The sequence below is a fragment of the Microtus pennsylvanicus genome, chromosome 3, assembly GCF_037038515.1.
Source record: "Microtus pennsylvanicus isolate mMicPen1 chromosome 3, mMicPen1.hap1, whole genome shotgun sequence".
Taxonomy (NCBI): domain Eukaryota; kingdom Metazoa; phylum Chordata; class Mammalia; order Rodentia; family Cricetidae; genus Microtus; species Microtus pennsylvanicus.
Window position 1 is genome coordinate 109172051 of NC_134581.1, and position 24136 is coordinate 109196186.

Here is a 24136-nt window from a genome sequence, read left to right on the forward strand (position 1 = left end):
TGGTTGGAGTACCTTCTTAATTGAGGTGCTCTCCTTCCAGATGACTGTAGGTTGCATCAAGTTGACAAAAACTAAGCAGAACAACACCCATGAAGATCTCTTGCTGGGAGTTTTTAGTGTAGGAGGCAGTCATAAAAAGAGAAGTCTCATGATGAGATTAGAGTCTTTGTAAGAAGAGGAAAAGATGTCTAGTGATTGATGAATGGATTGATAGAAAGACGGGTATATATACACATATGCCTGCATGGTATATAGATCTATATTATATTTGTAAATATATATGATATACATGTGTATATATGAATACAAGTAAGAAAACATCCATCTGAATCCAGAAAGAGAGCTGCCACAGAACCCAATCATCCTGTTACCTTGATATTGTTGCTTGCATCTTCAGAACTGTGAGAAAATGAACTTTATTGTTTAAGACAACTACTCTGTTGTGTTTTGTGATAGCAACTGAATTAGAGTAAGACAAAAAGTAGCACTGAAAAGTGGAATACAACAAATATCTACAAAGGTAAAGCTTTACAAAGCTAATTTCTGGTTGGGTGACTGAGTTTTGAGGTGCATGTTTGATTAGGATGTTTGTCATGAGGAAAGTGTTCAGTGAACCCCAGCATGGAGAGCTGTAGAAAATTTTCTCTCTTCTTAGAGAGCATGAAAGTCATCACAGACACTATATTTTTAATAAGAGAGACAGTAAAACTAATTGCATGATAAATATAACTACCTAGAAGCACACACATGTATTAGGAGCCATGTATTTGTCAAAAGGAGTCAAAAGTCTCTTATGGTGTATCTCAGAATATAATGACAAGCTCACAAAAATGACTTTAAGGGTCTGAGGAAAAGTTTCAGTAACATAAATGATGCTTCACAAGTATGAGGATCTAAGTTCTATTCTAAGCACCCACATAAAACAAAAAAAAATCAGGCATTTCTAATCCTGAGGCTGGAAATCAGAGACAAGGAGATATTTGGGGCTAGGTTACAAGCAAGCCTGGCTGAACCACTGAGATCCAGATTCATAGAGAGACATTGTCTCAAAACACAAGGTGAACAGAGATTGAGGATGACACCTGGCATCCACTCTGCTCATTCCCCATCACCACAGAAATAACATTGAGTTACAAAATAAACTATTTATGCATAAAAGGAATATATGTACAAATTATTTATTGTTTTTAGTCCTTTGATCATAGCGGTTCAGTTAAGTTTCAGAAGCCAGAGTGTGCACGTTCTTTCTCTGTATTCCTTGGGGCAGCTAATCTTGCTTCTGTCTAACTTAGAGAACAGTAAAGAGTAACCATTACTAATGGGTTCTTGAAATCCCCATCTCAAGCAAGAATATAGGGAATAATATTTATGAGTCTTCTAGAAGTCACTGATGACCTCCACCAGAATTTGAACTCAATAAAAGACTTGTTCTCTTAGAGATAACACAGTCCTACAGTAGAAGTCAAATGATTAAAAATAATCCAAGCAGACTAGCTTCAGATATAATGGTCACTTAGCACTGACCCCTCGCAGTGAGCTGCTGAGGTTTCTAAGACAGAAGTTGTAAGGATTCTGAACATCTTCTTATGTTTCTTCACCTTTATATTTGTTCAAATTCCTCTAATTAAGCACTGCTACACCTTTTTCTACATTCATTATCATGTTTAAATTTAATTGGAAAAGTAATATCCTCACAAATTATAAATGGTCTTTTGACAGTACTTCAGAAGAGTAAAGCAATTTCCTGGCTCTCATTAATGACGAGACTGATATCTTTTTGAAACTGAACAATGGATCTATTAAAATTATGACTTACCATCTGGGTCTCCTTGAAAGCTTGTTTGAGGCCAAGCCATCATGCCCAGAGAAGGAATGAAAATGGACCAACCTAGAAGTCTGTAATTGGCCTCTCACATAGGGCATATACTTCCCTAACCTCTATCAGGCAAAACTACAATAAAATGGAGATACTTAGCAATTTTCAAAGATAAATCTTACACAATGAGGATGATCCAGAATGTAAATCAAAGGCTGACCACATCCATTTGATGTCTGTGGTAAAGTAGTCTCAATCATCATCAACAGGTATTTTGATTTTAAGAGGTCACCATGTGGTTGCGGAGCATTCATCTGGCACATTATCAAAGTAGTCATCTGAAGCCCCCTTCCTCTGAAAACCTGTCCACAGGACAGCTGTGTCACTTGTATGCCTTTCTTCACTAATCTCTTCATCTTTTGAGTCACTTTCAATATAACGACAATAATTATGATAATACCATCTTCATGGTCGTTTATAAGTATTACATAAGAGAAAACACAAAAGCACATAGAGCAGTTAATACACTGCTAGTCCGTTTCCATGTATTATCTTTGTAATCAAGTTAAAGAAGGAAGCATATTAAGTAAACATCAAAAGATATTGTTTTCTTATTTTTTTATGTTATGAAAGTCACGTCAATTTCCATAGTAATATAATCCATCAATAGGTTATGTTAATAAAATCAGGGAAGTTCATTCTGTGGTTGGCTTTCTGCTTTTCTTGTTTTGTTGTTTGTTTGAGCGATTGTTTTTGAGATAGCATCTCATTAGATAATCCAGTCTGTTAAGAAGCTTATGGTCCTCCTGCCTCTATCTCTCAAATGCTGAGCTAAGAAGCATCTGCCACTGTAAACAGAGACTGTACTTTCATTTCCCAGATGCCCAAACCTGAATAATTAAACAGAAACTATTTTAATTACAAGACTTTGGCCAGTAGCTCAGATGTATTCCTAACTAGATATTATATCTTAAATTAACCATTTCTATTAATCTATGTACTGCCACGAGGCTGACAGATACATGGGGTGTGCCTGACTCTGCCTTCTTTCTCTCTGCATTCAGTTTAGTTTTCCTGCCTACCTATATTCTGCCTTGCCCTATGCCAAACAGCTTCTTTATTAACTGATGGTAATAAAACATAGTCATAGCATACAGAGGGGAATCCCACATCATGCCACAAGGCCCAGCTCCTTCACTCCTTCCAGAGCATCTACCATGATTCAGGAGATATTTTAGAAAGTGAAAATAAACAGAAAAAAAGAAAAAATATATTGTTATGGAAACTATAACCAACTAACTGTTAAAATAAGTAAATTATATACTGCAAGATGTAATATATGCTGCACAGAAAAGAATATAAGCAGGAACAACTAGGGCAGAACTTGGGTTGTAGTTCAGATAAAATGACCGAGGGAAAGCTCACTAAGAAGTTAATATCCATTCAGGTGTGGTAGCTAAACTAAGCCCAGCAAAGAGAAGGTTGACACAAGTGGTACTGAGTAGAAAATTCCAGACTGGCCATTGGCTACATAGCAAGTCCTAAAAAAAGAAGGAAACAAAAAGCTAGCAATTTAACAGAGGCACAAAGAAGGAGAGGGAAAAGACCATGAACATCCTAGAATTTCCTAGATTGATGGGACAAACAGGGCAATCATGCTGGTTTCAGGAACAAGCAAGTAGTGGCACTTAGAACACAAGGCTACGGAAGAGAAGGGAACCACACCACAAGGTTGGTTCCTTGTCATGGTGAAAACCTCCCCTGAGTGAGGTTAAGTTGTCACTGAATGGTTGGAGTAGTATTTTCTTATTCATACTTCAAAGGATATTTTTCTTGTTGCTCCATAAATAATAACTCTAGGGAGGTGACAGTGGGATCATAGCAATTAGAAATTTGTGGTATTCTAAAAAAAAAAAAGTTTGTGGTAGTAAATGACAGAGCCAAAGTATTTACTAGCAATCTGGGTTTTGATAAAGAAGAATTAAACATGATGTTGAGATCTTTGCCTCAAGATACTGGAAGGGTTTAATTATTAGATTAGAGGGAGTAAAGATCAGAAGAAGACCATGTGTATAATAAGGGAGGAAAAATAATCTACTTAATTTGGAACATTTCAAATGTCTAGTATGCATGCAAGTGACAACATCAAGTATATTATTTAGTGCTTGATTCTGGTAGACTAAAGAGGAAAGTTCAACCTGGAGCTATAAATTTTGTAACTATCAGATATAACATCTAAAAGCAGAGACTTAATGATGATAAATAGGATCAAAGGCTGAGCCCTATGGGATCCCACCAGAGAGAGCATAGGAGACTGAGAATTGGCCAGTGGGTAAGGGAAAAATGAATGAAAGTCTGATTCTTATCTTGTATATGGAGAAATTCTCCTGTATGAGTAATAGCATAAACTCCCTGTCAACAGTCAAGGAAGCCAAAGGCTATGATTTGTTTCTTCGACTCAGCAACATAGAGGTTGCTGGTTAACACACGTGCAGCTGAGATGGCATCCTACAGGAAGAAGCCTGATACAAATAAGACTCAGAAAGGACTCTGCAAATCTGCTAGGAGGATTATATATCACAGAACGTCCCCTCCACCGTTCCTTTACTTCTCTCAATGCTTTATCATGGCCCCATCTCCAGCAGGCCTTCCCTGGGAACCAGAAAAGCAGCCCTGAACTCCAGCAGTCATTCCCTGTGAACCTGCCAGCAAAGTCTGCCAGAGAAACAAGTAGGCCAACCAAGCCGGTAGGTGAGCTTCAGAGTTCACTTTCCCTCCTAGTCCAATCCCCCAGTCTCATCCCCAGATCTGCAGTTGACTACCTAGTGTTGACTTCTTCACTATTTGCCTCCATTACCAGGAGACTAAACAGATCCCAGTGGAACATGTTGCTTTCATTCCTCTTGTGGACCCTTTCCCCTTTTCCCAAGCACATCCCATTCCTAACACCTAGAAACAGCTTGACCCACAACTCCCAGTTGTCACATCTAGAAAGATCCCAGAACTCCTACCAGACATCACACAGCCACTATTCCCTTGTAAGAACCAAAAAAGAAAATACAAAGAAGCAAAACAGCCACCCAACAATGACAAGATGAGATATCAGCATCTAAAATTCCAATCAATCCTAACCCAAATGCCTAGACACCAGCATAAAAACACAATCAATAACAACTAAGACAATATGTCTATACTAGAGTACATCAACCTAAACAGAGTAGGCACTAAGATTAGCAACATAATGGTAGCATAGAATAAAACCTTAATATAGCCTTTGTGAATAGGATGGAGGCCTTAAAGAGGAAATTAATGAATCACTCATAGAAATCTACCAAACACTAACAAACAGTGGAAGATAATAAAATGGTTTTAAACCCAGAAGTGGAAATAGGATCAAAAAACAATGCCCAAACTAAGAAAAATCTGGAAACGAAAATGCAGGAAATTGAACCAGAAGCTCATAGACAAACCTCACCAACAGAATACAAAGGATAGAAGACAGACTTTCAGGTGGATACCTCAGTCAAAAGAATATTAAATATAAAATCCTCCAGACACAAAATATGCAAGAATTCTGGAACACTGTGAAAAAAAACTAATGTACAGGTAATATGAATAGAGGAAGAACAAGAAACCTATGTCAAAGGCACAAAAAAAAACCCCAGTTTTAACACTAAAGCATAGCAGATAACTTCCCTAACATAATGCAAGAGATGCCTATAAAGGTACAATAAGCATACCAAATACCAAATAGACTTGTCCAAAAAAGAAAGTCCTCTTGGCATATAATAATAAAGACATTAAATATATAAAACAAAGAAAAAATAATAAAGTTGTAAAAGAGAAAGACCAAGTAACAGACCAATTAAAACAATGCCAGACTTCTCAAAGGAGAGTCTAAAAGCACGAAGGTCCTGGAGATATGTGCTACAAATTCTATGAGAGCACAGATACTGGACCAGACTAATATGCCAAGCAAACTTCAATCACATTAGAGGGAGAAAATAAGACATTTTATGATAAAGGCAAATTTAAGCAATAGCTACCTATGAATTCACCATTAAAAAGGCAATAGAAGGAAAACTCTAAACTAAAGAGGTTAACTACACCCAACAAAAGACAATGAAGAAATAATCCCAGACCAGCAAATGAAAAGAAGGAAAATATACACACTGACACCATCACCACCAACAACACCACCACCACACAACAATAGGAATCAACAAACAATGCTCATTGATATCTCTCAGCAATGATCTTAATTCCCTAATTAAAAGACAGAGACTACGAGAATAGATTCAAAAACAAGATCCATCCTTCTAAAGCATCCAAGAAACACACCTCAACATCAAGAATAAATATTACCTCAGAGTAAAGAGTTAGAAAAAGATATTACAAATGGATCTATGAAGCAAGCTGCTGTAGCCATTTCAATATTCAATAAAGTAGACTTCAAATGAAAACTACTTAAAAGAGATAGGGACAACACTACATAACCATCAAAGAAAAAAATCTATCAAGATGGACATTTCAATTCTTCACATCAATGCTCCAAACACAAGTGTTATGATTCCTGCATTACACTGGCCCCATTCCATTGGCTGATAGCCTTGCATACTGCACATTCACCATCACTAGCATTTTCCAATGGCTGCCAGCAACACAGGAACGAGATGGCCACTGACAGTCCAGTAGTGAATAGCACACCAGTGACCCAGCAGCAGCACAACACCGGCACAGCATTGGCACACCAGAGACACAGCTAGATGGCCACTGATGGCACGGCAGCAAGATGGCCCCAGCTAACACCGTCGCCACTGCTGGTCTACCGCATTTCCTTCCCCTTATACCTACCCTTCCCTAATAAACTCTGACATGGTTTTGTCGAGCTCTGTGGTTTACTTCTCACAGCTGCAGAGAAACAAGAAGGGTACCCAACTTTTTAAAAGAAACACTACTACAGCTTAAATCATAGATTGACCCTCATACACTGATATCAGGAGACTTCAATACCCGACTCTCAACAAAAGACTGTCCATCTGGACAAAAACTAAATAGAGTAATGTTAAAACTAAATGAAGTCATAAACCAAATGGACCCAACAAATGCTTACGGCACATTTCATCCAAGAATTGAAGAAAGGGGGGATACCCTGGAGCTCACCTTCACAGAAAAGACTTCTTGAAGAGAACACAGCACCAGCACTAAAATCAACAGTTTAAAAATGGAACCTTGTGAAACTGAAAAGTTTCTACATGGCAAAGAACACCATCATTCAGAAAAAATGACAGTCTAGAGACTGGGAAAAGATTTTCCCAACTGATAGCCATCCCACAGAATTCTAATATCCAAAATATATAAGGAACAACAACAAGAAAAATCCTCTCCAACTATAAATAATGAAGTTTATGAAGTACACATATAAACAGATAATTCTCTAAAGAAGAAATTCAAATGGCTGAGAAAAATACAAAATAACAGTCATCAGGAAAATGAAAATCAAAACTATTTTGAGAATCTGTCTTATACATGTCAGAATGGCTAATGGTGTAGGAGGGTCTTCTTTCTATGTGTTGCTTTCATGGGTCAAATAGAAACTGCCTAGGCCTTTTGATATGGCAGAACTTAGATAGGTGGGGAAGATAGGACGGGATGCTGGGAGGAAGAAGGCAGTGTGGCAGATGCCATGGCTCTCCTCTCCAAGATGGATGCTGGTTAGACTCAGGCTGGTAAGCCATAGTTAAGTAGCAATACACATTAATGGAGATGGGTTAAACTAATATGTGAGAGTTAGCTAATAAGGGGCTGGAGATAATGGGCCAGGCAGTGTTTAATTAATACAATTTCCATGTGGTTATTTCTAGTATAAACTATCAGGGTGGTGGAGATGTAGCCCACCGCTCCTCATTACAATAGGCTCAGATTAATAAAACAAGTAATAATTCATGCTGGAGAGGTTGTGGAGTAAGGGGAACACTTAGTCATTGTTGGTAGGACTGCAAACTTTCCATCCAAAAATATGGGGATCTATCAACCCTCAAATCCATCTATACTACTCTTGGGCATATACTCAAAGGACATTTTATCCTACCATGGAGACAACTGTTGACAATATCCATTGCTGCTTTATTCATAATATTGAATAGATATTGGAAACAAACTATATGTCTTTCAAAAGGTGAATTGATAAAGTAAATGTGGTACATTTATACAATGGAATATTACTCAGCCATTAAAATGAAAGGAACTCATGAAATTTACAAGTAAATGCATGATACTAGGGAAAAATTACATAACCTAGAACCATAAATACAAATATTGAATGAATTTGCTTATATGTGAATATTAGCTTTTAAATCAAAGATAACCAAGTTACAATCTGTAGAACAACATAGATTAGGTATGGAGTAAGGGGCTATGGTCAAGACAGAGAATTATCCATTGAAAAGGAAAATAGAATAATTATAGATTGATGGGTAATCTGGAATGAGAAAATCAAGTAAACAGGGAGAGAAAAAAGAAAGATGAGGGAGTGGATACGAGGAATGCCAGCTAAAACTAAGGACCTTTTGATAGGTCTTATGGAAACCTAATGCAGTAGATGTTTCTGAAAAGAAATACATATATTTAGGTTCTCTAGGATCGCAAATTATAAGCTCAATGCCCTTTATTTATGGCTAGAAACCAAATATGAGTGAGTACATCCCATGTTCCTCTTCTTGGGTCTGGCTTACCTCACTCAGGATAGTGTTTTCTATTTCCATCCATTTGTACGCAAAATTCAAGAATTCCTTGTTTTTTACTGCTGAGTAATACTCTAATATGTATATATTCCATACTTTCTTCATCCATTCTTCCATTGAAGGGCATCTAGGTTGTTTCCAGGTTCTGGCTATTACAAACAATGCTGCTATGAACATAGTTGAGCATATACTTTTTTTGTATGATAGGGCCTCTCTTGGGTATATTCCCAAGAGAAGGTGAATCCAAAGACAAACATATAGGCATCCTCCTGAATATTAACCTTCATCAGGCGATGAAAGGAGACAGAGACAGAGACCCACATTGGAGCACCGGACAGAAATCTCAAGGTCCAAATCAGGAACAGAAGGAGAGGGAGCACGAGCAAGGAACTCAGGACCGCGAGGGGTGCACCCACACACTGAGACAATGGGGATGTTCTATCAGGAATTCACCAAGGCCAGCTGGCCTGGGTCTGAAAAAGCATGGGATAAAACCGGACTTGCTGAACATAGCGGACAATGAGGACTACTGAAAACTCAAGAACAATGGCAATAGGTTTTTGATCCTACTGCACGTACTATCTTTGGGGGAGCCTAGGCAGTTTGGATGCTCACCTTACTAAACCTGGATGGAGGTGGGCGGTCCTTGGACTTCCCACAGGTCAGGGAACCCTGGATTGCTCTCGGAGCTGATGAGGGAGAGGGACTTGATCGGGGGAGGGGGAGGGAAATGGGAGGCGGTGGCGGGGAGGAGGCAGAAATCCTTAATAAATAAATAAATTAAAAAAAAAAGGAAATACATATATGAAGGTGACCTAAACAAGGTGTCCCCAACTGGACATCTTTTATCACCAAATGAATTTTCCAGTACCAGGAATGGGTTACATCTAATTGAATTGCTAGCCAAAGTGGTACCATCAAAATTCACAAACAATCAAGCTGTCTGCAACACATATAGACAAGGAGCTAAAAAAAAAAGGTGATACCTCCTCTACCGTTAAACTTGAAGCTATCTCCAATTGAAACTGTTTGCAAATAAAATTTTAGTTTCCTTCGAGGGAGTCTCTGGGGAAGCAAATTGCTCTTAAAAGTGGACTGCATACTCAAAAGTAGATGGTCAACAGAAAGCAAACTCAATGATGGCATCTCTGGAGTTTCCTTGTCAGGCTTTTTAAATTATTTATTTATTTTCCATCTTATTTTACTCATATTTCTTCTTTTTACCTACAGGTCCTTTGGGTATATATTAACACTTCCTTTTAGCATCTTTATGGGATTCTTGAGTGTGTGAATTAATGGGACTCTGCTTGCTTTTCTCTGTTAGTTGTGCCTTTTTCTTGGGTTATTTTCCTTATGTTTGTTTATTATGTTTCATTCATAATTCTTAGTTTTTGCTTTATGACTTAATTTTTATTTTATTATTATTACCACCTAAAAGCCTGTGTGTTTTCTAATGAGAAACAGAAAGAGTGTGGATCCAGATGGGAGGAACAGTGGGACAGAATTGGGAGGAATTAAAAGAAGAGTAAACTGTGACCAGAATATATTATGGGAGGAAAAAACTCCATGTTCAATAAAAGGAAAATTGCTTTTTAAAAAATAAGATGGAAATAGGGGCTAGAAAGGTGGCTCAACAGTTAAGAACATTGCTGCTCTTTCAGAGGAACAGAGTTTGGTTCCTCACACTCATATCAGGTAGCTCATATGGTAACTCCAGCAACAGGGAATCCATTGTTTGTGGCCACATACAGCCATATACATGCTCACATGCATGTACACACACACACACACAAACACACAAGAAAAATTAACACATAAATAAAAATAAATGTCTTTAAAAACAAAGACTTTGAAAGAATAGGAGAATACATTGAAAATAGCAGCTACAGACTAATTGTTCCAGAAGTAAATCATGGACAATAAATATTCAAAATATCCCTAACAAAGCGTGTAGATCTTACAAACAAAGAATGTGTGTATGATGATTTGAATAGGAATGTCTTTCACAGGCTCATTGCCAGTGGCCATGTCAGAAGAGAAACAGGTGGCTATTGAAGTTCAATGTGGGAGTACACCAGAAAGAAATTTGATGGAGCAATCTCAGACAGGCAAGGTCCTGAGACCACAGACCCCAAAATGTCTTTTGTTTCTGTTGTGCCTTAATGTGTTTGCTGCTGTGATCTTTCTCTGGTATTTGGCATGGTGTGAGTGGATGTGAAGAGACCCCTCACTGCCTGTAATGCACTGTGTTTATCTCATGGGAACATCCCAATCTACTGGGCATTTTCATCTATGGATCATCAAGAAGATAATTCTTCCCTAAGCTGTAGTATCTAATTGATGATAATAATGTTAGCTTGTACAGATTTTTGATGAATAAAAATAAATACAAGAAAATGCTACACAACCAGGGCCTATAAGTTTCACCTAAGGAGCTGAATAGATTGTAGCTCAAGTTAATGATTAACAATTGAGTCCCAGTAATCCAGTGAGTTTAAATTCTTTTAACCTTAATGTTGAGAGATGTGTTCACAGGCTTTAGAGTGCATTACAGCTGAAACAAAGCTTTGAAAATAACAAAGTTATTTTTGTTAAATAGTTTTGAGGAGAAAAACCCAAGAAGACATTCTAAAGTTTTAGAAAGGCACATAGAATGTGGAAATCCTGACGATCAGGGAACAGGAACAAAGTAGCCCAATTACCATTGGCCATTGGCTGGTGTACCTTTCTTATTGGGATTGACAAAAGGTTATGATTAATTCTTTTTAGCCCTTAATCTCTCTATTGTGTGTACATATATATGCAAATATTAATAATAATACAAATATTATTAATAATACAAATATTATTAATACAAGTATTAATAATAAACAAATATTAATGAGTGGGCATTATACTAAAGATTAAAGTAAAGGTAACTGATTCTTTTTCATATATAAAAGTTTAGGTTTGTGATTCCTTTAAGATTCCTTATAGGGGGGGGGGCTGGAGAGATGGCTCAGAGGTTAAGAGCATTGTCTGCTCTTCCAAAGGTCCTGAGTTCAATTCCCAGCAACCATATGGTGGCTCACAAGCATCTGTAATGAGGTCTGGTGCCCTCTTCTGGCCTTCAGACATACAGAAAGACAGAATATTGTATACATAATAAATCAATAAATATTTTTTTAAAAAAGATTCCTTATAAGGAATAAGTAATAAAGTAATTGGCCCTTTCTTTGTAACTGTAAAATGCAGCCTGCCAGCAAAAGACCTGACAAGAATACATTGCTTACACTCACAGTTAATCTATAACAAGTTGCTTGGGTATGAATGCATGTGGGTTCTTAAGATAATTTGCTTTTCACCTAAAATTCATAAAATGTTTAATCATGTAAGGAAAATGGAAAACAAGCTGTTTTTTTACTGTTTATTTTGTATTCATCATAATCATTCACTTGAAAAACAGAATGTAAGCACACTGTAATTCCTATATTGCCTCAAAAAATTGTTGGGATATATAAGCTGTAGAAAAAAGTATACAGTAGAAAGAACATGAGAAGAATAGAGAATAAAGAAGAAAACCATCAAGAGAGTGCGTGTCTTTTTCCCTAAGCCCCTCAGATAAAAACATCTAATTCATGGATTTCCCTTTGAGTTCTGTGCTGTCTGGGGGCTGGTCCCCCAGGCAATGGCCCCTCATATATTTGATACTTTGTCATCAGGGAGTGGCGCTACTTAAGAGGGATGAGGCCTTGTTGGAGGAGGTATTCCTTTTCTAGAGGAAGTCCTGCATGCTGTCATGCTTCTTTCCATGATGATGATGGATTAAATCCCTGAAACTGTAAGCTTTCTTCTATAATAGATGTCGTGGTCTTGGTGGCGTCTCTTCATGGCAATACAACACTGACTAAAACATTGAGGTTGAGGAAGAGTAGAGTTAGCATGAAATGGCAACACTATCAGAAAGAAAACTAGAATCTAAACAGTGCTTAGCACCAAAGCATGAATATCAATAATTTTCTAGTGACTTTTCAATATTGTGTTTGACAACATCAAATTTCTCTAGTATTAAAAACCCCTCTTTTCATCCCAATTCAGCACAAGTTTCCAGAATATGAGTTTTTTCTTATGTGCTTTCCCTTAAACTGAAGTTTTATTCAATAGCATCTTCATTGGGAAAGAATTTTTTTAAATTAAATCACTGCACTTAACACTAGATATAAACTTGACTTTTCAACTCAGAAGCAAGGAATTAATACCCTCCAATCCCTTTCCTTTGAAGGAAAAATGCACCTATTCATCACGTGACTCAGGTCATTCTCCACTTTTGAGGCTGATGAAAAGAGTATCTCTATTGGAGGTTTTTAAATCATCCCATTGTAGACACTTGAGCTCTTTTCTAGGAATTTGGTGGCATGAGTTTGCTGGATTTATTCAGAGAATTCTTCATTTGGTACCAGTTCTCTGCTATCCATCCAGAAACAGCTGCTCCATCTCCTGTGACTCAGGATGCAATAAGAAGGAATAAACGAAGTAGAGTATTTTGATAAATTAATCACTGCGGGGTGTGTAGCGTTCAGAGCACTCACGGTGAATGTGAACAGATTATAGCAGAATGACATCTGTTTTCTTCCATGTAAATTGCTAGACGTTGAATCTGCTCTTATTTAGCAGATGTGTAGATTTAATTATTAGGATTGCATAACCGCTGGGGAAAGCATGTGATTTTATTGATAGCTTGCCACCTACAGCAATTGCAGAATAAGTAAACTGCCTTTGTCTCCTTAGTGAAAATAAAACCGAAAAAGTTAAGCTACTGAGGGACATGTTATTGCTTCTTGCTAAGGTACATGTGAGTTAGTGTTTTCAGCCATGGGTATTAATAAAATTCCAGTGAATGTGCATAATAGTTGGGTGGTTATTTTCCCTCCATTTATCTCTAGACTTACTCAATAAAATACTTCAAAAATGCTTATTGGCTTATATCATCTGCAAACATAAATCTCTCATCTGTATTTCTAACATTTCCAGAGGATTGTCTACAGTATGAGTTAAATATCCTGGCATATTAGCTATCTTGTCCATTCATTTAGTGATTGAAAGTAAGCAAGAATGAATTACAGTATCCAGAACTGAGAAGATACCTCAGTTAGTAAAATGTTTGTCCTGTGCCCATGAGGACCAGAAGTGGAGCCTCAAACCAACATTTAACATATGCAGTGACAGGTGCTTGGAATCCAATGCAGGAAACAAATTCAGATGGGTCCCTAAGTCTTGCTTGACATTCAGGCTAACCTACGTGGTGATTTCCATGCCAGTAAAAGAACCTGTATCAAAAAAGGGAAGAGAATACCTGTGGCAGTGTGAATAGGTATGGTCCCCATAGACTTATGTGTTTGAATGTTTGACCCACAGGGACTGGCACTTTAGAAAGTATAGCCTTGTTGGAGTAGGTGTGACCTTGTTGGAGGAGTTATGTCGCTGTGGAAGTGGACTTTGCGATCTCCTATGCTCAAGTTATGCCCAGTGTGGCGCAGAGTTCACTTCCTGCTGCATGAAGATCAAGATGTGGAATGCTCAGCTCTTCCATTTCTGTGTCTGTCTGTATTCTGCCATGTTTCCCACCATGATGATAACAGACTAAACCTCTGAAATTATAAGGCATCCTCTATTAAATGTTTTTCTCCATAAGAGTTATTGTGGTCATGGTGTCACTTAACAGCAATAGAAACCCTAACTACGACAGTACCTGAGAAATGATTTCCATAGGCGTTCATGCACATGCGTATACCACTGAAACACAAGTGTACTCCCCTAAAAGCATAAACACACGCACACACAAAGAGAGACAGAGACAGTGAGAGAGAGACGAGAGAGAGAGAGAGAGAGAGAGAGAGAGAGAGAGAGAGAGAGAGAGAGAATCTAGTATGCATGTGCAAGCTTGCTATATTCTTTGGTCCACATCAGTGCTTAGAACAGCATTCACTGGGAGATGACCCAAAACTTGTTACCAAATGCAATACATTCCATGTGTGTTGCCCTGCCTAGTTGCATGGTTTCACTTTTGTGTGGTAACAAAACTACACTGAAGACAAATGAAGTAGTAACAAAGACATAAGGAGATTGTTGATTCAGATGTCAGAGGGACATATATGATTTCAGAGCTGATTCTACATGGGCCATTTGAGTGACCACTGCTCTGTTTCCTTATCTCAGAGACAATCGTCCCAGGAATATGCACCTCTGGATGCAGAGTAAATCCATCTCTGTGACAGTTCTGAAAAAGTATATACATAGAGGAACATAATTTATGTAGGATATGTTTCCACTCCTCTATAAAGCAGGGATATTCTACTCACAGAATAATGCAAGTAAACAATGTGGGTCAGAACAGATAAAAAACATGCTTTTAAAATATCAACTGCAACAGATTTTTTAAAAATTAATTTCAGACATGCAAATAAATTATGTGACATTTGAAAAGCATTTAGGTAATGACAACAATGTTTTCCATCTTGACGCTAGATGTTTCAAAGCTCTACGTATTACTGAAGCACTCCTCTGGTTAACTGGACATGAATTACTCAGAACATAGGACTAGATAAAGTTCAAGGAGAGCCCTACACCACATGCATTGCCCCTGTCGCCTATCTCCACACCACAATGTGTTTGACTGAACCAGAGATTTAGAAGGTGTATCTTTCCCAGAAAGATACCACATTCACAATGATAAGCCTTCAGAACACAGCACATCTGGCCCTATCAGAGAACTCTGTTGTTATTCACCAATTTTCTAGGGTCTTACCCAATCACCCTTCTCATCTGACTCAAGGCACCATCATACCTTGTCCTCGCTCTCATCTGTTACTGTACACTTAGAGGACTTGAACACATCTTTGATGAAGCATGCTGCCCTTCACCTCTCTGACTCTTCCTCTCCTGCCTAACAGAACGTAACTGCTCTGAGGATGCAGCTGTGCACATAACAGATATAGGTGATGTCTCGTTTCTACTTTCATTACTTACCATACTGAATATGGAATTGTTGAGGAGTTTATCTTGCTCCCCACAGGCACTCATGAGCTGTTATCAGTGTCTGTTCCTTATAACATGTCGGCAAGGCATTATCATGTCTTTTCTCTCCAGCTGCGATGATTCACACACACCCAGCTCCTTACTGTTTCCTTCTAAACATGTTTTCCTATCAAAAGTCTTTAGCATAAGGTGGATACAGAGGACTTTCAAAATATTTGATAACCAGCAAGAGAAAGGGGCCAAAAGTGGGGAAACATCTGTTTCCTCACTATTGGTCCATACATCAGTGGTTTTTCAGTTACCTCATCTGTCAGTCACCAGTTCAACTGAATGACCCCATTTTATATGTACCATTATCAAAGATACCTTTTTCTAAGTAGTCTATGTAAATAAATAACAATTAATCTAACTCTTAACATAAAAAATGACATATGCATGTGCCCATGATACATTTGTTAGTTACTAATATCTCACATATCTCTTTTAACTAAGATAAAAGGGATTTATCTTCCCATGAGTATAATCTAGGGCTTAGACCAATAACCATCACACTCTGACCAATGCTCAGTGGTCATCACACATTGTCTATCACAGACTGGCCATAACACCATGGCCTTTACACAGTAACAAAGGCACAGTGAACATCACACAGTGGACAGCACAGAATGGCCATGACACAATGACCATTATGAAAATAGTATAACACAATTGGCATTACTGAGTGGCTCTCATTCAGTAGTCATCACATGGTGGCCATTAGACAGTGACCATAACATAGTGACCATGAAACAGTAACTATCACACAGTTGCTATAACTCAATTGGCCTTCACTCATTGGACATCACACAATAACCAATATAGTATGACTAGCACACCATAACCATGACACAGTGACCATCTGTCCAATGCATAGTAGTCACCACATTGTGGCCATCACATAACCATCTCTTGGTGGCCATCACTCAATGGTCATCACATGACCATTACAGAGTGATCATTATTCAGTGGTCATAACAAAGTGATTATTATGCTGGGGTCATCACAGGGTAGACATTACACAGTGATAATTGTAGACTGAAGTTTCTGTCCCACCTGGTCCTGCAGCTATTTAGTCCCAAAGAAACACACAGAGGCTTATATTAATTATAAACTATTTGGCCTAGTAGCTCAGGCTTATTATTAACTAGCTCTTACAAGTTAAACTAACTCATAGTTCTTATCTATGTTTAGCCACATGGCTTGGTACCTTTTCTTAGTGAGGCATATTCATATTGCTTCCTCTGCATCTGGTTTGCAATTGTGTCTCTCTGCATTTTTCCAGAATTCTCCTCACCTGGTTGCCCTGCCTATACTTCCTGCCTGGCTACTGGCCAATCAGTGTTTTATTAAACCAATATGAGTGGCAAATCTTTACAGTATAAAAAATTTATCCTATAGCAGATAATCATACAGTGGACTTGACAATTTGGCCATCTCACAGTGACATCACAAGGGGCTATCATATCATAATCATCACAGAAACACCATTGCTCAGTGGTCATCACATGCGGGCAATTACTCAGTACCCATCAAACCATAGCCATCACACCATGGCCTTCTAACAATGACTATCACACAGTGGTTTTAACTCAGTGACCATCACATATTATCCAACAGACAGCGACAATCATATACTGGCCAATACTCATTGATCTTCACAAACCATCCATGACAAAGGGCCCATAACACCATGGCCTTTACATAGTTAGGATCTAAGAGGTGATATCACTTAATGGTCATCACAGGGTAACAGTGACACAGTGCTCATCTCAAAGTGAACATTACACAAAGACAATCACACAATGGCCATTATTCAGTGGTCATCTAACACTGGCCATCACACAGTGGCCATATTTAGTGGTGATCACATGTTATCCATAACATAGTAACCATCACAAAGTGGCCATTACACAGTGGACACTAATCTGTGGCTATCACATGCTGGCCATTACACAGTAACCATCACACAGGACCCATTTGTCCTTATTCAGTGACCATTACACCATGACCATAACTGAGTAGCCATTACTCTGTGGTCATTAGTTCCTGACCATCATATAGTGACTATAACATAGTGGTCTTCACACATTGCTCATTTTACTGTGGTCAACTAACAATGACCATAAAACAGTGACTATCACATAGTGGCCATTGAACAATGGCTAATACACAATATCCTTAACACAATGATCATCACATAATGGCCATCACCTAGTAACCATCATATAATGACCTTTAAAAGGTAACCATCACACACTGGCTATCATATAGTGTCCATCAATTAGTTGTCAATGCAGTGACTATCACAAAATGCCACTCACACTGTGACCATTACACAGTGACCATTTCAAAATGAACATTACTAATTGGTTATTACATAGTGATCATCACACCATGACCTTTTCAAACTGAGTATTGCACATTGTCCTTCATTCTCTGATCATCACATAGTGATCATCACACTGTGATCATACCCTAGTCTTTACACAATAGCTATTACATACGGGCTATGACACAATGACAGTCACTCAGTGGTCATTTCACAATGGCCATAACTCAGTGGTTATCACACTATGACCATCAGTGACTGAAGATTGATACTAAAAAATAATTCCACACTAGCTCAGAATTGAGTATAATAAAAGGTTATTTATTTAGGGGTAGCCTCACAGATCACAGTTCTCTGCACAAACAAGAAACAGGAACCAAAAACAGCAGCCAAGAGAGATAGTGCATAAAAGCAAACATTATGGCTGCCTTGATAGTATGAGAACACACCCAAATGGGCTGGTATCTTAAAGGCTATTGGCTGAAGGAGTTCTCACAGTACTTTCTCCTTTTGTCTAAATAAGAGAGTCTTAAGTCTAATAAAAAACTATATACAATAAGAACAAATATCAAGTATTAAAATTAGAATTACAGTCAGCATAAACTGTATCAAATAAGAAACATAAGCTAAATGTTTTAATAATTATCCTATTTTAAAGAGTCTAAGTCTTATATTAGAAATGGCTTGCCTAAGTCATGAAAGAAAAGTAACTATGACTATCTAGTCTTCAACCCATTGAAGTACTGAAAAAGGAAATAATATTACTTGAGTAAACAGGAAGTGCAATCAAGCAACTTCCAAAATGTGCAATAAATGACAAAGGCAACTGGCTACCTGGGCAATCACCCAACATCTCATTTACAACGTTGGAGCAATCAACTTTGGCTAAGGCCTATAATAACTGACAGACCATTTTAAAAGGCAGGACTATTTTCAAAACCATCTTACCCTGTCTTGGCAAGGTTTGACAGTCTTTTTTTATATATCCTTCTTGTTCTGTTCAGACATCATGCATTTTGTCAGTGGTTGAGGCATAGACAGTCCCTTGCCCAAAGACCAGTTTTGTCAAGGAGAAAACAAGCTCTAAGTAGAAAGAGGCAGAGTTAGAAAAAGCTATGTAGCTGCTGCAGGAGACATATGCCATATGCTGGACAAAACCTTACCGGTAAGCCACAACCACATGATAATACACAGATTAATAGAAATGTGTTAATTTAAGATATAAGGGATAGTCAATAAGAAGCATGAGCTAATAGGACAAGCAGTGTTGTAATAATAGAGGTTCTGTGTGATTATTTCAGGTCTGGGCAGACAGAAAATGAACAAGCAGTCTTCGCCAACAAATGACTGTCAAAAAGTGGCTATTACACAGTGATCAGCTCAGGCTTCCCAGTACACAGTAACCATCAAACAATGACCTTTATTTTGTGGTTATCACACCATGACAATTACAACATGACCAAACTGAGTGACCATTACTCTGTTGTTATCAAACCCTGGTCATCACATAATGACCATAATAGAGTGGGCATCAAACATTGACTATTATACTGTGGCCATCACATTGTAACCATCACAGTTGCCATCTCATAGTGGCCATCACACAGTGACCATCAAACCGTGGTCATTACTATGACCATCACATACTGACCATCACCCAGGAGTCATCATGGTATCTGTCACACAGTGATCATTACTCAGGGGTTACCTAACACTAACCATCACAGAGAAGCCATCACACCATGACCATTACTCTCATCATCTGTGGTCATTATATAGTGAACATCACACATTAACCCTTACAGAGTGGCCAAGACACTCTGACCATCACAGAGTAGTCATCATGCAGTAGCCACCACACATTGACCATCATACTGTTGCCCAGTGGTTGTCACCACAGATCTATCATATTAAATTTGGCATTACACTGTGGCCATCACATAGTGACCATCAATTAGTGGCCATAACTGTATAAGTATCATATAGTGACCATCACCCAGTAATCTCTATATAGTGTCCATCACACAATGGCCACTACACAGTGGTCATCTAATAGTGGCCAACACACAATGGCTATCATACCATGGCCACCACACACTGACCATGACACAGTATCTATCATCCTGTTATCATCAAATAGTAACCAATCCACATTACCCAGTGGCCAAAACATTGTGACAATCACACAGTGACCAGCATGCAGTGGTCATCACACAGTAAGCATCACTCAGTGATCATCACTCAGTAATCAACACTTCATGACCAATAATCACTCGCCCTTACTCAGATGACATCATTCTATTGGCCTTCACACATTTGATATCACACAGTGAATATTATAATGTGTCCATCACACTATAGCCATTGTACAGTGTCTATCACATGGTGCTATTACACAATGGCCATGACACTGTGGCCAAATTGAAATGTAATTATTCAGCAGTCATCCCACCCTGGCCGTCACATAGTAAGTATCACATAGTGATCATAAAGCAGTGGTGATCACACCATGACAATCACGCATTGACCATCATATGTGGCCATCACATAATGACTATCTTTTAGTGGCCATTATTCAGTGATCATCACATGACCATTACACAGAGGCCATTATTCAGTGATCATCACATAGTGTCCACCAGACAGTGGCTATTAAACTATGGCCATCACACCCTAGCCTTCACATAGTGGTCATATAGGCTATAATATAGAAGCTATGACACAATGACCATCATTCAGTGACTATCACACTGTGATCATCAATGACCATCACATAGTGGCCATTATACAGTGCACATTACTCAATGGTTATCACATGCTGGCCATTACACATTAACCATCACACTGGCCTTTAATCAATCATCATCACTCAATGAACATCACTACTTGAGTACAACTGAATGGCGATTACTCTGTGTTCATCAAACCCTGCCCAGCAAATAGTGGTCATAACATACTGGTCATCATATCAACACATAATACTGTGGCCTGATGGTGGCTATCACAGGTTACCACCTTATAGTGGCCATTAAACAATGACTTTGACACAGTGATGATCAAACAGTGGCCATCATTGAAAACCACCACAGGAGTGACCATTACCCAGATGTCATCACTTGGTGTCCATCACACACTTGATGGAGGAAGGTCATTGGTTAATTATAATAAAGAAACTGCTTGGCCCTCATAGGTTAAAACATAGGTGGGAGGAGTAAACAGAACAGAATGCTGGGAGGAAGAGGAAGTGAGCTCAGAGGCCATGCTCCCCTCTCCCGGGCAGACGCCATGAAGCAAGCTGCCAGGTCAGACATGCTGAATCTTTCCTGGTAAGACTGATGCTACACAGATTATTAGAGATGGGTTGATCTGGATATGAGAATTAGCCTGTAAGGGCTAGAGTTAATGGGCCAAGCAGTATTTAAATGAATACAGTTTGTGTGTTGTTATTTCAGGGAAAGCTAGCTGGTGGCGGGAGCTGGGTGGCAGAATGCAACCCTCAGCTCCTACAACACACACTGGCTATTACTCATTGATCATTACATACTCACCATGATGGAGGGTCCATAACATCATTGTCTTCACACAGTAACAATCATAGAGTTAACATCACTCAGTGGTCATGACAGGTAGCAATCACACAGTGGCAATTACACCATGACCATCATACAGTAGCCATCACAGTGATTAATCACAAAAGCCATCTATCACACAATGGACATTACACAGTGGCTATTCTACAGTTGTCATCACATATTAACCATCACACAGTGACCACCACATTGTGGCCATTTCACAATAGCTATTACACGGTGTCCTACACACAATAGTCATTAATTAGTGGCCACCACACAGTGACCATCACATAGTGACCAACACATGATGGCCACCACATACTAGCTATCACTCAATGACTCTCACTCAGTGGTCAGTGCAGTGGCCACCACACAGTGCCAATCATACAATGACCATCACACAGTGACCATTTTACAACGACCATTACTCATTGCTCATCATACAGTGACCATCACACCATGGCCATCTCAAACTGACCATCACACATTGCTTATCAATCTGAGATCATCACATAGTGTCCATCACACAGTGTCCATTACACTATTACCGTCACACCCTGGCCATCACACACTGACCATCATATAGTAACCAACACATGGTAACCATCACACACTGGCTGTCCCTCACAGTCCCTCATTGACCATCACTCAGTGGTCAATGCAGTGGCCACCATACCATGCCAATCGTACAATGAACATCACACAATGACCATTACACAGTAATCAAGACACTGTGGCAATCACACAGTGACTTTCATGTATATATTGTCAATCATGTAGTGGCCATCACATAGCGAACATCACTCAGTGATAAATACACCATGGCCATTACACACTGAACCTTACTCAGTGACCATCACACAGTGGCTATCAAGAAGTGGCCATCATGAAGTAGCCATTACACAGTGACCACCACATTCTGCTCATCACATAATAGCCATTACATAGCAACCATATCTCATAGCCATTAGTCAGTGATCATCACATGACCATTACACAGTGGCCATTATTTTAAGGTCATCACAGATTGACCATCATGCTGTGGTTACTTTAGGGTTGTCATTACATGGTTATCATCTCAGGGTGGTCATCATTCAATGGCCATCACTCAGTGACCATCACACTGTGGTTTTCACATAGTCACCTTTACACAGTGATCATCACACAGCAGCCATCAAAATTTGACCATCTTGCAGTGACCATCACACCATGATCTTCACATGATGGTATTTCCACAGTGGCAATCACCCAGTGCTCATTGCCCTCTGGCCGTTATCCAGTGACCATCTCACAGCGCCCATCACACTTTGGCTATTACACAGCGACCACTACCCAGTTGCCGTTACTCAATAGTAATCTTATGTTGGTCATTATACAGTGACCATTGGATAGGGATCATCACAAAGTGGCCATCACACACTGGCTATTATATAGTGACCATCACTCAGTGGCAATACAGTGGCCATCGCACTGTGCCACTCACAGTAACCATCACAAGTGACCATTTTACGATGACCATTACCCAGTGATGATCATAGTATGACCATCACACAGTGGTCATCATAGCATGGCCAACACTCAATGCTCATCATTGGAAATCACACAGTGGCCATTTCCCTGTCACACAATGATCATTACATGGTGGCTACCACACAATGGACATAACACAGTGGTCATTATGCAGGGACTATAACTCAGTGATCATCAATGTCAATCACACAATGCCTATTACACAGTGGGCATTACTCAGTGGTAATTACATGCTGACCATCACATAGTAACCATCACACAATGGCCATTATCCAGTGGCCATTACACAGTACCAATCACCTAGTGATCATCGCACAGTGGTCATTTCACAGTGGTCATTGCTCAGTGGTCATCACATGATGGCCAGCATACAGTAACTATCACAGAGGGTCCATTACTCAGTGAACATCACACTGTGGCCATTAGACAATGATCATAATGACCATCACAAAATGGCTATTACTCAGTGCCCAAGATACAGTGATCATCAAATAGTGGCCATCACAAAGTAATCATCTCATTTTGGTCGACACACAATTGTCATTATACAATGGCCATCACACAGTGACCATCTCATAGTGGTCACCACACAGTGGCCATCACACCATGATCATTCAACTTTGGTCATCACATGGTGGCCATCTTACAGTGTTCATCACACTTTGGCCATCATATGACAGCCACCACATATTGGACATTATATAGTGGCTATTACACAGTGGTCTTTACACAATAACCATCACACCACGGCCAAAACAAATAGGGTATTTCTTGGTGGTCATCATACCTGGCCATCACATATTGGCCATCACAGAGTGGCCATAACTCAGTGGTCATTACATGTTATCAGTCACACAGTGACAATTATACTCTGGCCATTAGGTCATCACATGTTGGCCACCACAGAATGGCCATATCATTGAGGCCATCACACAGTAACAATACCACAGTGAACATCACTCAGTGGTCATCACAAACAATACAAATCAAAGTGATCATCACACAGCAGCCCTCACACAGTGTCCATTACACAATGACCATCAGATAATGGCCATTAAACAGTGACCATTACTCAGTGGTCATCACACAATGG